Source organism: Amia ocellicauda, chromosome 5, assembly GCF_036373705.1.
Source record: "Amia ocellicauda isolate fAmiCal2 chromosome 5, fAmiCal2.hap1, whole genome shotgun sequence".
NCBI classification, from domain to species: Eukaryota; Metazoa; Chordata; class Actinopteri; order Amiiformes; family Amiidae; genus Amia; species Amia ocellicauda.
In genome coordinates, this window is record NC_089854.1 from 45,920,217 (window position 1) to 45,933,145 (window position 12,929).

Genomic DNA, 12,929 nt, shown 5'->3' on the forward strand with positions numbered 1-12,929 from the left:
TAGTAGGAACACATAATTTGTCAACGAAAGAGTAAAACACTTTATAAAAATATAGCACTGATTCACAGAACATTTTAAATAAAATACTGAATTCAGAACATCAATGTTGTAACATTTGAGGGTCAGACGGAATCCAAGAGCTCGGATGTTTGACGTCAAACCCACAGAAAAGCTTTAAATAGTAGAATTCCCACAGAATTCAATGAATTCAAACTAAATGAAAGTAATACCATCTGTCAAAGTATTATTTTAATAATAAAATAAAATAATATAATCACAATAAAATGAATCCAAAAAACAGTACAAATTCTATCTTGTTTCCACATTTATTTAATGTACACTTAATACATCCAGGTTCATAGAGATCGTTAGTTTGACAGTTGCATTTCATGTTTTGATTTGAGGTACTGCACTCGTATGAGACAATCTCAGCATGAGGCTGAGAACACAAAACTAAAATGTCAAATCAATTGGAAAAATTAAGCATAGCAAAGATGATGTCAGCAAAACATTTTATATATATATATATATACACTCACCTAAAGGATTATTAGGAACAACTGTTCAATTTCTCATTAATGCAATTATCTAATCAACCAATCACATGGCAGTTGCTTCAATGCATTTAGGGGTGTGGTCCTGGTCAAGACAATCTCCTGAACTCCAAACTGAATGTCTGAATGGGAAAGAAAGGTGATTTAAGCAATTTTGACCGTGGCATGGTTGTTGGTGCCAGACGGGCTGGTCTGAGTATTTCACAATCTGCTCAGTTACTGGGATTTTCACGCACAACCATTTCTAGGGTTTACAAAGAATGGTGTGAAAAGGGAAAAACATCCAGTATGCGGCAGTCCTGTGGGGGCGAAAATGCCTTGTTGATGCTAGAGGTCAGAGGAGAATGGGCCGACTGATTCAAGCTGATAGAAGAGCAACTTTGACTGAAATAACCACTCGTTACAACCGAGGTATGCAGCAAAGCATTTGTGAAGCCACAACACGTACAACCTTGAGGCGGATGGGCTACAACAGCAGAAGACCCCACCGGGTACCACTCATCTCCACTACAAATAGGAAAAAGAGGCTACAATTTGCACAAGCTCACCAAAATTGGACAGTTGAAGACTGGAAAAATGTTGCCTGGTCTGATGAGTCTCGATTTCTGTTGAGAGTCAGAATTTGGCGTAAACAGAATGAGAATATGGATCCATCATGCCTTGTTACCACTGTGCAGGCTGGTGGTGGTGGTGTAATGGTGTGGGGGATGTTTTCTTGGCACACTTTAGGCCCCTTAGTGCCAATTGGGCATCGTTTAAATGCCACGGCCTACCTGAGCATTGTTTCTGACCATGTCCATCCCTTTATGACCACCATGTACCCATCCTCTGATGGCTACTTCCAGCAGGATAATGCACCATGTCACAATGGTCGAATCATTTCAAATTGGTTTCTTGACCATGACAATGAGTTCACTGTACTAAACTGGCCCCCACAGTCACCAGATCTCAACCCAATAGAGCATCTTTGGGATGTGGTGGAACGGGAGCTTCGTGCCCTGGATGTGCATCCCACAAATCTCCATCAACTGCAAGATGCTATCCTCTCAATATGGGCCAACATTTCTAAAGAATGCTTTCAGCACCTTGTTGAATCAATGCCACGTAGAATGAAGGCAGTTAATTAGTATGGTGTTCCTAATAATCCTTTAGGTGAGTGTATATATATATATATATATATATATATATATATATATATATAGATAGATAGATAGATAGATAGATAGATATCCATCAAAATGTAAGCAAAAGTGCTTGATAAGGTTTACTTTGGGTGCCTTCTGTTAGTTAGCACACCGTTAGAACACTTGAAATCTGACTTGCAATCTGTATTTCTAAACAGAAGAACATGAAATCCAATATATTATTGTTATATATTATATTGTTATATAATATATTATTGTATATCATTTGTACATATATATGCCAATTCTATATGCTTTGTATGCCCACTAACCAGCTCACCTTACATACTGTACTATCACTATTCCATCAGTACTATATAAAATATAGTCTTTAAAGTATCTTACTTAAAAAGTAGAAATGTGATGCATGAGAGCACACCATAAGCCCCCCCCCCTCCCAATTTGTATTTCATATGATGCCCACAATGCAGAAATTAATGTATTATTAATTTATTTGTGCTATTTAACAAAATACTTGGTGATACAATGTGTAGTTATTTTACCATGTTTGCAATTAAAAGATGAAAACTGTATTGTACTTCACAATTTTAACGTTTCCCAGAGTGAACTGCAATTATTTTATTTTAATAAAAATGTCTATGGACTACATAAAAATATGAATACAATGTGAAGCATTATGGGGAATAGGATTAAATGGGTGTTGTCATGAGCGTTTATCATGTGAGAAAGTCAAGTTGTTTTTTCCTGTGTTTTCCTCCATTGTGTCCACCTCTCCATCACTGAAAGTAGGGTTTAGTGTCCCACAGGCTTTCTTGGGGTTCACCCCACAGTCCAGTAATTCCTCATGTCTGTCCTGCTAGAAACAAGTTTGTAACATCGTTTAGTATGGAAAACCATTCTGTACAGGTTACTGTTTTTGTTTGTTTGTTTTCTAAGAAAATGTTCAACATGAAAGTGGAGACTTTCCCCCTTAGTCTCCAATATGATTTTTAAATTAATTTTGTAGGCCATCACAACCAATTCCCAACTGAATTCCATAACAAGCAAATGAAGCAAACCTTAGGTTTAAAAAAACAGTACATGTGGTAGAAGGTGAGGTCTTCTTTCGTTAAAGTCAGCCCTGGCACCAAGTTTTGCTTTCTTCCCCCTGATTAGAAAAAAAGAAATACACAAATAAAACAAATACCTGCTCAATACTATAAATATATATGCATAGTTGCATCCAAATGTATTTATACAGTGGATAAAGTGTAACTAAAACTAAGAGCAAAAAAAGAAAACACAAACATGATGCCTGGATTTTAAAGATAAATAGTAGGTTGATGTAGTAACTTTGTTCAAACACGATGCATGATATTTAAATGCATTCACACCTCACCACACCACCACAATCACTATTCTGTGGATCCTCTTCTGGGTTTATTTTCAATTATTATTATTAAAACTGCCAATATTACATCAGACTATTTTAAGCAGATATGCCACTGCTATGCAGTATGCAGAAAACATTTTAAATATAAATAAGTAATTTGAAAATCTTACATATTATCAAATGGTTAAAATGTAATTTTAACTGAAATATATTTTATTTTATGAATGTTAACCATGTAAAATAACAAAATAGTAATGAGGCACCATGTAGGAAATAATTCAAACTTCTTGTGCACACACATATGAAATGCTCGCACACACACATATGAAATTGAATACTCTCTCACCCACATATGAAATGCTTTCACACACATATGAAATTCTTGCAAACACACATATGAAATGCTTCACACACACATGAAATGCTTGCACGCACACATATTAAATTCTCGCACATACACATATGACATGCACGCAGACGTAGGACTTGTATTTTGTATTAATGGTATAATTTCCTATCCACTTTCCCAACTTGTAATTGTATTGTTTTGATCTGTAATTTTATACTGTATTATTTCACTTTTGTAAAGCTCTTATATTTTGAAAGTTGCCAAGGATAAGGATGTCTGCTAATAAATACATAAAATAAATACATAAAAATAATATGAAATGCTCTCTCACACAGACACACAGCTGAAAAAGATGAAGCCTTGTTCCTTCTACTTAAATAACCTGAAATAACATTATAGATACTGTATAATTTAAAGAAAATGTATACCTACAGAAGAAATAACATCTCTACATCAGGAATTGAACCCAAAATGCCCATATCACAGTGATGTTCCATAATTACTATGCCAGCAAAGACACAAGCTTTATTGTGAAACCTATATTATGTAGCGTATAGATGCATCCAACTGTCCTGATTAGTTGTACAGTGAGGGAAAAAGGTATTTGATCCCCTGCTGATTTTGTACGTTTGCCCACTGACAAAGAAATTATCAGTGTATCATTTTAATGGTAGGTGTATGTTAACAGTGAGAGACAGAATAACAACAACTTCGACTAAGTACTTGGTGGCAAAACCCTTGTTGGCAATCACAGAGGTCAGACATTTCTTGTAATTGGCCACCAGGTTTGCACACATCTCAGGAGGGATTTTGTCCCACTCCTCTTTGCAGATCCTCTCCAAGTCATTAAGGTTTCGAGGCTGACGTTTGGCAACTCGAACCTTCAGCTCCCTCCACAGATTTTCTATGGGATTAAGGTCTGGAGACTGGCTAGGCCACTCCAGGACCTTAATGTGCTTCTTCTTGAGCCACTCCTTTGTTGCCTTGGCTGTGTGTTTTGGGTCATTGTCATGCTGGAATACTCATCCACGACCCATTGTCAATGCCCTGGCTGAGGGAAGGAGGTTCTCACCCAAGATTTGACGGTACATGGCCCCGTCCATCATCGCTTTGATGCGGTGCAGTTGTCCTGTCCCCTTAGCAGAAAAACACCCCCAAAGCATAATGTTTCCACCTCCATGTTTGACGGTGAGGATGGTGTTTTTGGGGTCATTCCTCCTCCTCCAAACACGGTGAGTTGAGTTGATGTCAAAGAGCTCGATTTTGGTCTCATCTGACCACAACACTTTCACCCACTTCTCCTCTGAATCATTCAGATGTTGGCAAACTTCAGACGGGCCTGTACATGTGCTTTCTTGAGCAGGGGGACCTTGTGGGCGCTGCAGGATTTCAGTCCTTCACAGCATAGTGTTACCAATTGTTTTCTTGGTGACTATGGTCCCAGCTGCCTTGAGATCATTAACAAGATCCTCCCGTGTAGTTCTGGGCTGATTCCTCACCGTTCTCATGATCATTGAATCTCCACGAGGTGAGATCTTGCCTGGAGACTGAGGGAGACTAACAGTTATTTTGTGTTTCTTCCATTTGCGAATAATCGCACCAGCTGTTGTCACCTTCTCACCAAGCTGCTTGGCGATGGTCTTGTAGCCCATTCCAGCCTTGTGTAGGTCTGGTGGAGAGTTTGGAATCTGATTGCTTCTGTGGACAGGTGTCTTTTATACAGGTAATGAGCTGAGATTAGGAGCACTCCCTTTCTTCTCTCCTCTCTCCCCTCGCTGTCCTCACCTACCATCCTCCTGGGAGACTTCAACATCCACCTCTCCAACCCTTCCCACTGTGCCGGATTTCTTCCTCTCCTTCACTCCTTTAACTTCTCTCTCTGCCCATCTCCCCCCACTCGGGCTGGCCGCCAGCTAGACCTCATCTTCTCGAGAGGCTGCTCCCCTTCGACACTCTCCGTGACACCCATGGACATCTTGGACCACCACTTCATTTTCTTTTCCCTTTCCCTCCCCTCCCTCCCCTCTCCACCCACTCCCTCTGTCACCTTCCGCCGTAATCTCCGCTCTGTCTCCCCCTCCACCCTTGCCTCCACTGCCCTCACTCTCTTGCCTTCCATTGATTGTTTTTCAAATCTATCTGTCAACTGTGCTACCTCCTCTTTGTTCTCCTCCCTCACCTCCTCCCTTTACTCTCTCTGTCCTCTCACGTCTCGTCCTGCCCATCCCTCCCCTCCTCAGCCTTGGCTCTCTGCTGTTCTCCGTGCAACCCGAACTAGTCTGTGTGCAAAAGTGGAAAATGACCAAACTCCCAGCCGCCCTCGAACTCTACCACTCCCTACTGTCCACATTCTCGTCCTCTCTCACCTCAGCCAAGAAGTCTTACTTCCAATCTCTCTTCGAATCCACTATCCCTCGCAATCTCTTCTCCACCTTCTCCTCCCTCCTTGCCCCCCCTCCCCCTCCTCCTCCCCCATCTCTCACTGCTGATGATTTCGCCTCCTTCTTCTCCTCCCTCCTCAACTCCTCACTCCTCTCTGGCTGTTTCCCCTCTGCATTTAAACAAGCTGCTGTCATCCCACTACTCAAGAAACTAACCCTTGATGCCACCTCTCCTCAGAACTACCGCCCTGTCTCCCTACTTCCCTTCCTCTCCAAGACTCTCGAGCGGGCGGTCCACCGTCAGCTCTCGGACTTTCTGTCCCAACACTCACTCCTTGATCCTCTGCAATCCGGCTTCCGCACAGCTCACTCCACTGAGACGGCTCTCCTGGCTGTCACTGACTCCCTCAGCCGTGCTCGGGCGGCCTCCCTCTCCTCAGTCCTCATCCTCCATGACCTTTTTGCAGCATTTGACACCGTTGATCACTCCACCCTCCTCTCCTGCCTCGCTGACCTTGGGATCTCTGGGACTGCTCTCACCTGGTTCTCCTCCTACCTCAGTGACCGGTCCTACCAAGTGACATGGCGAGGCTCCTCATTCACCCCCCAACCTCTCCTCACAGGCCTCTGTCCTGGGCCCGCTCCTGTTCTCTCTCTCTACACTCGCTCCCTGGGCCCCCTCATCGTATCCCATGGTTTCTCCTACCACTTCTACGCTGATGATGCCCAGATCTTCCTGTCTTTTCCCTCTTCTGACCCTCTCATCCCCTCACGCATCTCCTCCTGCTTGTCTGCCATTTCTGCCTGGATGCACTCGCACCACCTCAAGCTCAACCTCTCCAAATCAGATCTCCTCTTTTTCCCCCACTCTTCCTCACCTTCTGCTGACCTCCCCATCTCGATCCCCTTGGAATCCACCACACTCTCTCCTTCTTCTTCCGCTAAAAATCTAGGAGTCACCCTCAATCCTGCGCTCTCCTACTCCCAGCACATCACAACGCTGACACGCACCTGCAGATTCTTCCTGAGCAACATACGCCGGATCCGTCCCTTTCTCACCCACTACTCAACTCAGCTACTCGTCCAGTCACAGGTCCTCTCCCGCCTGGACTACTGCAACTCCCTCCTGGCTCCACTCTCCTTCCTCCAGAGCCCACTCCTTCTCATCCCTGGCCCCTAAGTGGTGGAACGACCTGCCCACCGAAGTCAGCAGAGTCCTTGACCTCATTCTGGCGTTTACTCAAGACGCATCTCTTCCGACAGCACTTGTAATATTAGTCCTCTATCCCTGCTAGATAGCACTTCAGCTTTATTATGCTCCTCGCGTTCTTGATTGTTTTCCTCCTTGCTCCCTTTCCCGTAGCCCTCGTCTGTAACCCTACATCTTGACAGCACTTAGCTTTCACCGTCCAGGATGTAGGAAGGACTTGTGTAAATTGTAAATTGGAATTTGTAAAATGTATTATTTTGAATTGCTATGTTTTAGCTAAGTTGAATTTGTAATGATTGATGCCTTGTACTTCTCTGTATTTTTGCACTTTGTTTGCACTTATGTTGTAAGTCAAACTGGATCAGGGTGCCTGCCAAGAAATAAAAATAATAATAATAATAATAACATGCAAATCAATTTATAACTTTTTTGAAATGTGTTTTTCTGGATTTTGTTGTTGTTATTCTGTCTCTCACTGTTAAAATACACCTACCATTAAAATTATAGACTGATCATTTCTTTGTCAGTGGGCAAACATACAAAATCAGCAGGGGATCAAATACTTTTTTCCCTCACTGTATATGACTGAATTATTGGAGTTTCTAATAAATGTATAAACATATAAGCCTATATGTATGTGTTCTATGGCTGTACAATAAGTAAATGCATTCATGGTTACAAATGCTCATGTGGAGAACGTGTGATGTGGATGTCGCCAGGATGAATTGTCAGAAACCAATTGTTGTTGGGTGAATTGACAGGGATGAGTTGTCATTTACCCATGAAATGACTTCCTGATATAGTGAAATGACTTTCGGATATACTGAAATTGTCTGTCACAGACACGGAATTGCTCGCACACACACATATGAAAAACCTCTAACTCATGTATTTGAATTTCTCGCATGCACTTTAAACATTTCATATGTATGTGTGTGATTGTTTCATATGTGTGTGTGCATGAAAAGCTTCCTAAACGGCCCTTTATAAATGGTGGTGTAAGCACCTGCTAAATACAACACATTCATTGTGCAGCTCAGGGAGAAATATTTTTTTTTAATTAAGTTTAGTGTGAAAACTATATTTTTTAAGGTTCATTTTAGTGAGAGACAGGATCAGAGTACCACAGCATACATGCTAATAATAAGAGAAGCTACACCTGTAAGGAGACTGACTGTCACACCAACAGCCATAACTGACAGAGTCCCAATGGTGCTGAAGTACATGAAGGACAAGGAATACAAGTTGTCTGCAAGATAAGGCCTGTAGATGAACAAAGACATATTAATACTTATATATATATATATATATATACATATATATATATATATATATATATATATATATATACACTCACCTAAAGGATTATTAGGAACACCTGTTCAATTTCTCATTAATGCAATTATCTAACCAACCAATCACATGGCAGTTGCTTCAATGCATTTAGGGGTGTGGTCCTGGTCAAGACAATCTCCTGAACTCCAAACTGAAGGTGATTTAAGCAATTTTGAGCGTGGCATGGTTGTTGGTGCCAGACGGGCCGGTCTGAGTATTTCACAATCTGCTCAGTTACTGGGATTTTCACGCACAACCATTTCTAGGGTTTACAAAGAATGGTGTGAAAAGGGAAAAACATCCAGTATGCGGCAGTCCTGTGGGCGAAAATGCCTTGTTGATGCTAGAGGTCAGAGGAGAATGGGCCGACTGATTCAAGCTGATAGAAGAGCAACTTTTACTGAAATAACCACTCGTTACAACCGAGGTATGCAGCAAAGCATTTGTGAAGCCACAACACGTACAACCTTGAGGCGGATGGGCTACAAACAGCAGAAGACCCCACCGGGTACCACTCATCTCCACTACAAATAGGAAAAAGAGGCTACAATTTGCACAAGCTCACCAAAATTGAACAGTTGAAGACTGGAAAAATGTTGCCTGGTCTGATGAGTCTCGATTTCTATTGAGACATTCAGATGGTAGAGTCAGAATTTGGCGTAAACAGAATGAGAACATGGATCCATCATGCCTTGTTACCACTGTGCAGGCTGGTGGTGGTGGTGTAATGGTGTGGGGGATGTTTTCTTGGCACACTTTAGGCCCCTTAGTGCCAATTGGGCATCGTTTAAATGCCACGGCCTACCTGAGCATTGTTTCTGACCATGTCCATCCCTTTATGACCACCATGTACCCATCCTCTGATGGCTACTTCCAGCAGGATAATGCACCATGTCACAAAGGTCGAATCATTTCAAATTGGTTTCTTGAACATGACAATGAGTTCACTGTACTAAACTGGCCCCAACAGTCACCAGATCTCAACCCAATAGAGCATCTTTGGGATGTGGTGGAACGGGAGCTTCGTGCCCTGGATGTGCATCCCACAAATCTCCATCAACTGCAAGATGCTATCCTATCAATATGGGCCAACATTTCTAAAGAATGCTTTCAGCACCTTGTTGAATCAATGCCACGTAGAATTAAGGCAGTTCTGAAGGCGAAAGGGGGTCAAACACAGTATTAGTATGGTGTTCCTAATAATCCTTTAGGTGAGTGTATATATATAGAGAGAGAGAGAGAGAGAGAGAGAGAGAGAGAGAGAGTAGTTGCTTACTAGGCTTCACGATGCAGTCTTTCTTTCCCTTTGAAAATCCAGCGGCAGAAAGCGATTCTGTTTTCTGTTTATCATACCTCCAGCATTTATACAAAATAAAACTGACCACAGACAGCTGCAACAGGAAGGTCAAGATGCCTAATACAATTATGATGTTGTTTCCTAAACAAATGACATAAATTATGATGGGGTCACAGAAAATTCCAGCATTCCTAATACAGTACATACTACTATTGTTGGAAGCTAGGATTTATGTCATAATACGTTGTACTGTCTGTACTTTTGTGTGTGTGGCGGGGGTTACATGTGACTGCTACGTGTGGTAGGACCTGCCTGCTTGTTAGTTAGGCAAGGAGAACATAGGAAGCTCTGCTACTTAAGTTAGAAAGGAGGCATACAAAAAGAAGGCAGTGCTCTAAAAATACACAGGGGTTGATATTACTGTATTAAGGATTTAATGATTGATGAGATTTCTGAGTGAGAGACACAGGGGTGTAATGAGCTAATACTGAGCCTCTGCAGGTGTCTGGAGAGAGGAGAGGAATTGATTAGCTTTACCCTTGTATTGCAATCAATGGTTTTGTCTGCAAAATTATGTGAATGGAGATGGCAGTTAATATAAATTATATACCTTCTATAGCCTGATTTTTGTGGCAAACTTCAAAGTGAGGAGGGAAGGAAATAATACACAAATTACTCCTTACAATCTGAATATGTGCACATTCATGTGTCACAGATTGCATATTGGTGTTGAAACAAAATGGCTTTAAAAAAATGGCTTCTGTGGAAAGTGTGGAAAAGTGTTGATAACGTACACAAGCCAAGCATTGTTCGGACTGTCAGTCACATCCGGAAGTTGTTTTCAGTAGGGTATACAGACCACAGATTTAGATAAAAAGAGCAACAGGGCCCCTCTGTTGTCAGATATCCTGTTTTTTGCTTCAACACAACCAAGTTCAAATCACAGGCTGCTACTGATAAAACTTCCAATATCCAACCGTTTAACCGTTTAATTGTAAAATATATTGGGGATTTTGGTACACATAGATGTGTGTCCATGTAGCTTTTAAAGAATAGTTCTGGGAAAGTAAAACCCTATTAATCATTTAGAAAGCTGTTCTGAGAAATTAAACTGTTGTTCTTAACCCAAATTAAACCAAATAATTTGTTTTTGGCAGTGGCAAAACCAGTAGCAAAAAGGCTGAAATGCTACAATATATAAAAAAGCCTTACATTGTATCTCTGTTACTGTTGGCTATTTGGTAACATCTGTGCATATTGTTTAAGCTAGTGGGAAATTATTTTTACAAGTAGTAAGGCACAAGACATTTAAACTTAATGCAGAGTTAATATTGGGTTATGTTCTGTTTCACTCACCCAAGGATGGTTTGATGCCTGTGATCGAAACCCAAGAAGCAAACTGTTGGTCCTCAGGATGGGTTTGGTTCACTGCAGGATCCATAGATTATACTGGCGAGGAGAACACAGATATGACCATATACCATTGACAAACCTGACTAATATATGTTGCTATAGTTTGTATGAATATAATTTAAATAATCAAACAGATTCCTAAAAAACCTCACTCCTTCATTCAGTTTGTTTGTTTTTTTCATTACTTTGCAGGATACCAGTCCAGGGTGTGAAAAACTTTACAAATCTTACTGGACACAGTAAAAGTGCAGTCCTGTTGAAATAGATAAAATATAATAAATCATTTTGCACAAAGGTAACAAGCTAGGCCTCTTCACATTCACTTTTTGTCTTTTGAGAAATGCACGTAAAATGCCCAAAAAGCTTAACACGATATCTATGATATACTTAGCATATTATGAATATAACATAGTTTATGCAAAGAGTTTGAAGAGTATTTAATTGTTTACAGATGCTTCTTTCTTCTAATCATAAATATAACCACTACCAAGTACAGTTTTGTAGTTTGCTATTAGCAGACGGGTCAAAGGTTTTATTGGATCTGGCCTTTAGTGCTGCTTAAAATCCTTAAAGCGTCAGAACCAATAACAAACAAATTGACATTGTATTCACTGCCAGCCCAGCACCTTAATCAATTATTATGGTGGCTTCCATATACAATACTATTGCATTACATTGCTTTTGTACGATTTACTTGTGGACTGTGGAGTACTGATTCACTAAAAGTTGTAGGCAAGGATACTGGTCACTCCTCAAATTACGTTTTAAAGCTACTCTTTGCGATTATACAGTGTCCAGATGTGCTAATGGCTCTTTTTTTTTTTGCATCTACTGGATTTTAATGTAAAACAAGCAGCTCCCTGTACAATTGTTTTACATTTGCAAGTCTGACATAATCACAGTGTTACTACTGCATAAACTCAGTCTCCTATATAGAGTACAACCCAATATGTATGCCACTTACCTTAAAGGTATTAATAACATCCAAGGAAATGCCGAACCTTCACCAAGCAAAATGTTTCTTTGTACAGCTTACTGCAGTTGCACCATGTCTTCCATTGAAACTATGGTAGTCCTCTTGAGCAAAAAGGAACTTCAGCCAAGTCTATTCATCAGCATTCTTGCCCAGACCCTCTCACTAGCTGTAGTCAAACTTTGCCTTTTCTTTGAACAGACCCACAAACTTTAAAGTGAATTCAAAGGCAGATACTTTGCAATCTCAGGAGACTTATCTCTAAAAAGATTACTAATAAACTTTGGGTGGCCATGTGACTGCTTGTCAAATATTTTCACTATTGGCAGTATAACATAGACTTTGTCCATGACATTTTCTGACAATCTTATTCTATTTTTTTTTTTTTGTATAGATTTGTTTTGTATGCCTTATCTGTCTGAGATTAATTCCACAACTGGAGAAATGAGTCTTCCGACAATGAATCAGTAATTATATGATGCATGTTGATGCTGTTATAACCAGTTTGTGATTAATTCAATGTTGATAAGTAACTGAATCATTGAGGCTCAGTAATTTTATCAAGACATCCCAGTTAAATTGGTTGAGGAATTCCTGGATTTGTCATTCTGGAAACAAAATGTTTCCTTCTCTTCCTTTACATAAACCTTAATATGATGTGTATCAAAGAAGTGGGTCTGTATGGAGCAAATTGCTAGGCTGTGGTCAATGAACCTTTAGGGTAAGAACATGAAATTATCACTTTCTGGGATCAATTAAGTTACTAATGTCTGATTGAGGACAGTAGGCCAAATTACCTCTTCAGTACTGTTTGAAGAGGTCCTGAGTGCATAGTCTTGCAACCCTGCTGGGAATTCGAAGGCCCAACAATTAAAATTAACTTTACACCATGTTGCCTGC

The 12,929-nt window shown here is 40.6% G+C and overlaps 2 long non-coding RNA genes across 2 annotated transcripts; both read right to left on the bottom strand.

The window, feature by feature from the left end:
* Positions 1–1,732: 1,732 nt before the first annotated feature.
* On the bottom strand, positions 1,733–8,274 carry LOC136750404 (uncharacterized). The gene is made up of 3 exons (XR_010816865.1): positions 8,171–8,274; positions 2,758–2,846; positions 1,733–2,552 (listed from the first exon to the last, which is right to left on the bottom strand). It is a non-coding gene; the product is annotated as an uncharacterized LOC136750404 (long non-coding RNA).
* Positions 8,275–9,596: 1,322 nt separating this feature from the next.
* On the bottom strand, positions 9,597–12,273 carry LOC136750403 (uncharacterized). Its single transcript, XR_010816864.1, has 3 exons — positions 12,021–12,273; positions 11,000–11,092; positions 9,597–9,784 (listed from the first exon to the last, which is right to left on the bottom strand). It is a non-coding gene; the product is annotated as an uncharacterized LOC136750403 (long non-coding RNA).
* Positions 12,274–12,929: the final 656 nt, after the last annotated feature.